We start from the raw sequence: 3,894 nt of genomic DNA, 5'->3' as shown, positions 1-3,894 counted from the left end.
GTTAGGGAAAGTGAGATCAGCCCATCCTCCAAGGGGGATGGCCACACCACAGTCACTTCTCCTCCACTCTCCTCGTAGGATTTTGGCTGTGCATACATGTGCCCAGTGATTTTTTTTTTAAAGAGTTATTTTATTGGGGCCATCAGGTAACATGGTGGTTAAGGGCGCTGGACTCCAACATAGTCAACTGTAGTTCGAGTCCCAGACCTGGCAGCTTGCTTTCTCACTTTCTCTCCCTTTCCCTCCCACTCTCACTCTGTCTCTCTCTGGTCAAATTAAAACAAACAAATAAATAATATTTATTTTTCATTTGTAATTTGACCAGAGAAGGACCTAGTCGCTTGAAAATCATGCCGGGAGCGTGTATCTGTGTGCCCAAGATCCTGGGAGGAGAATGGAGGAGAAGAGATTGTGGTGTGGTCATACCCCTGGGGGGTAATTTCTCACTTTCCTGTTAACTGTCTCTGTCCCCCACCACCACCCAGTAAGCACATGTAGCCTAAGGCAAAAAGAAAACCCTCTAAAAATAAAGGTTATTATTTATAGGGCCAGCAGGTAGCATGGTGGTTATGGTGTTGGACCCCCACCTAGCCCTGCGATTTGAGTCCCAGACTTGGTGGCTTGAAAATCATGCCTGACATGTGCGCATGTGCACCCAAAATCCCTGGAGGAGAATGGAAGAGAAGGGATTGTGGAGTGGCCATTCCCTGAGGGAGTGATTCCTTATTTTCCCTCTCTTTGTCTCTCTCCAGTGAGGGCATGTGCTTTATAGCAAAAATCTTACTAAAAAAAAAGAGTGTATTATTTATTTCTTCCATGAGAGAGAGACAGAGAAACAGCATCCCCAACACGGTCTCGACACCACAATCTACTCTCAGCTTCAGCCAGCCTTAGATCATGGGCATGCACATGTCTGGTGTACTGAGGGAGATCTCTGGACATGGCCCCGGAATCTCTGTGAGGGTCAGCCTTGCAGAGCATCGGGTTTTACTGCTGCACCACTGTTCGGCCCCAGAATGAGATATTGCTATGTACCACAAGTGGATGAATCTCAAAAACATTATGTTAAGTGAAAGAAGTCAAATACAAAAGACGGTAAATCGCAGAGTTCCTTTGATATGAAACTCTAGAAGCAGCAAAACTACCGTGGCAGGAAGTAGGTCACTGGTTGCCTAGAGGGAGGCATTAGGCAAGCTTATTGATTAACATGGGGCAAGAGAGGACTTTTTAGGGTGATGAAAACTTTTTATATCTTAATTGTGGTGATGGTTACAACAGTATGCAATTGCCAACACACTTCTCAAATATAATAGATCAATTTGATTTTATGAAAATTACACCTCAATAGGTTTGGGGGGTAATTTTTAATTTTTATTATTTTAGATTTTTGCCATAGAGCATATATACACTCACTGGAGAAAGGCAAAGAGAGGGAAAGTGAGAAATCACTCCCCGGGGGGATGGCCACACCACAATTCCCCTCCTCCATTCTCCTCTCAGAATTTTGGGCACTCATGCACACACACCTGGCGTTTTCTTCAAGCCAACGGGTCTAGGACTCAAACCTTGGTCAGCCATGTGGGAGTCCAGCCCCTTAACTACCACGCTACCTTCTGGTCCTGGGGGTAATTTGTTTTTAAAGAAAGAATTAGCTCAATAAGAACTGACTTCAACTTCAAAAACTCTCCAAGATATATGATCATAGATAGTATTTTTTAAAGAATTATTTATTTTATATTATTTATTTATTCATTTATTTTCATTTGACCAGAGAAAGACAGACACAAAGAGAGAAGGAAAATGAGAAAACAAGTCACCAGGTCCAGGACTCAAACTGTGGCCAGCCATGTGGGAATGTCTAGCACCTTAACCACCATGCCCACCTGCTGTCCCCATAGATAGTATTTTTATAAGGAAAAGAAAATCAGTGTCTATAACTTCAGAGATTACATCCTGAAGTAAATGGAAGATATTGATAAGATATTGGTAAGAGGGTTATCCGTGAGGAGGAAATAAGGTGATTGGGAAAAGTGGTGTGCTGTCTTGCTTTCTTAGAATGTTGGGGGGCATACATGTTATTTATATAAGAAACAACTAACTAAAATAAATTAAAATAGATATAAAAATAAACTAACTTTAGATTCAAAATCTTTTTTTTTTTAAAAGAGAGATTTTTGCTATAGGGCATATCTTCTTGCCGGATAAACAGAGAGACAGAAAGTGAGAAATCACTCTCTAGAGGGGATGGCAACACTGAAATCTCTTCTCTTCCATTCACCTCTCGCGATTTTGGGCATGCATGCACATGTGCCTAGAGAGTTTTAAGCCACCAGGTCCAGGCCTTGAACCATGGTCAACTACATGAGAGTCCAGCTACGTAACCATTATGCCATCTGCTGGTCTCAGACTCAAAATCTATTTTTTTAAAAGAATGATCAATTTAATTTCATTTGTAGTTATTATTATTTTTTTAATTTGACCAGAGAGAGACAGAGAGAGAGAGGGAGAAAGGGAAAGGGGGAAAGCAAGCCGCCAGGTCTGGGACTCAGATCGCAGTTGGCCATGTGGGAATCCAGCACCCTTAACCACTATGCCACCTGTTGGCTCCTCAGACTCAAAATGTTATAAAGAGAAATGTGACTGTTTTTTAAGACTCACATTTGGTGAACTGAGTTGTCCTAGTTACATGAATACTTCGGTATTTTTAATATCTGGTAGTAATAATAACGATAGATAACATCTACTGAGTTTTGCCTTACGCCAGCCATTGGCTAAGAATTTAACATCTTGAGGTGTTCTCTGTCCCAGGTCGTGCAGCTGTGAATGTCTAAAGAGTGCCTGGATTCTTGCATCATGCAAGGGAGTACGATGAAACAGATAAGCACTGGTTGTGGGGGAAAAGTGAGACAAGAAAGAAACAGAACATACTGTCCTGGCCATATTCAGTCAAGGGGCCTTGAACTAAAAACCTGGGCTGAAACCTCTTGCAGGCCCCAGAGGATGAGTCCAGGGGCCCAAGACTTAAGGTTTGTGGGATTTACACTGCAGTCAGTTTTCTGGATTGAAGGAAAGGCAAATAAACCCAAAGACATCAAGGGTTTCCTGTATGAGCCAGGAAAACTGGGCATGTGGGTAACACCTCTACCACAGATTCTCTGCCACCTCGCAGGGATGTATGATGTGTGCTTTTCGGCAGCTGGGACGGTTAGGGTGAGAGAGGCCCTTCAGAGAAAAGAGGGAAAGTTGCGGGGGAAGTAATAAGTGGGGTAGGGTCTGTGATGGAGAAATCTCCTCCCTTTCTGCTCTACATAAGGCTTCCAGGAGGAAACAGGCACATATGAACAGCTGCGAGATGTATCGGGGTGCTGTTTCATAAACCCTGAGGCCTGAGTATCACCAAGATCTGTTACCATTCATGTCTGATCGCCTGGATGGAGAAACAGTCGGAAGTCGCTATCTGGATCCTGCCACTTCACCCAGTTTGCTAGACCTATTTTCTGGAATAATTTTTCTTTCTTTTCTTTCTTCTTCTTCTTTTTTTTCTTTTTTTAAATGTATTTGCCATAGGGTGCTTTCGCTCACAGGAGAGAGACAGAGAGAGAGAGAGGGAAAGTGAGAAATCATCCCCCAGAGGGGTGACCATGCTGCAATCTCTTCTCCATTCTATCAAGATTTTGGGCATGCATGTACATGCACCTGACATGATTTTCAAGAGACCAGGTCTAGGGAACCAGCAGTTAGCGTAATGGCTATGTCGCTGGACTCCCACGTAGTTGACCACGGTTCGCGTCCCGGACCCGGTGGCTTAAAACTCACGCCGGGCACATGTGCGTGCGTGCCCAAGATCCCGAGAGGAGAATGAAGGAGAAGGGATTGCGGCGTGACCATCCCCCC

This window comes from Tupaia chinensis, unplaced genomic scaffold (assembly GCF_000334495.1).
Source record: "Tupaia chinensis unplaced genomic scaffold, TupChi_1.0 Scaffold144255_1, whole genome shotgun sequence".
NCBI lineage: Eukaryota > Metazoa > Chordata > Mammalia > Scandentia > Tupaiidae > Tupaia > Tupaia belangeri.
This window is presented reverse-complemented; position numbering follows the sequence as displayed.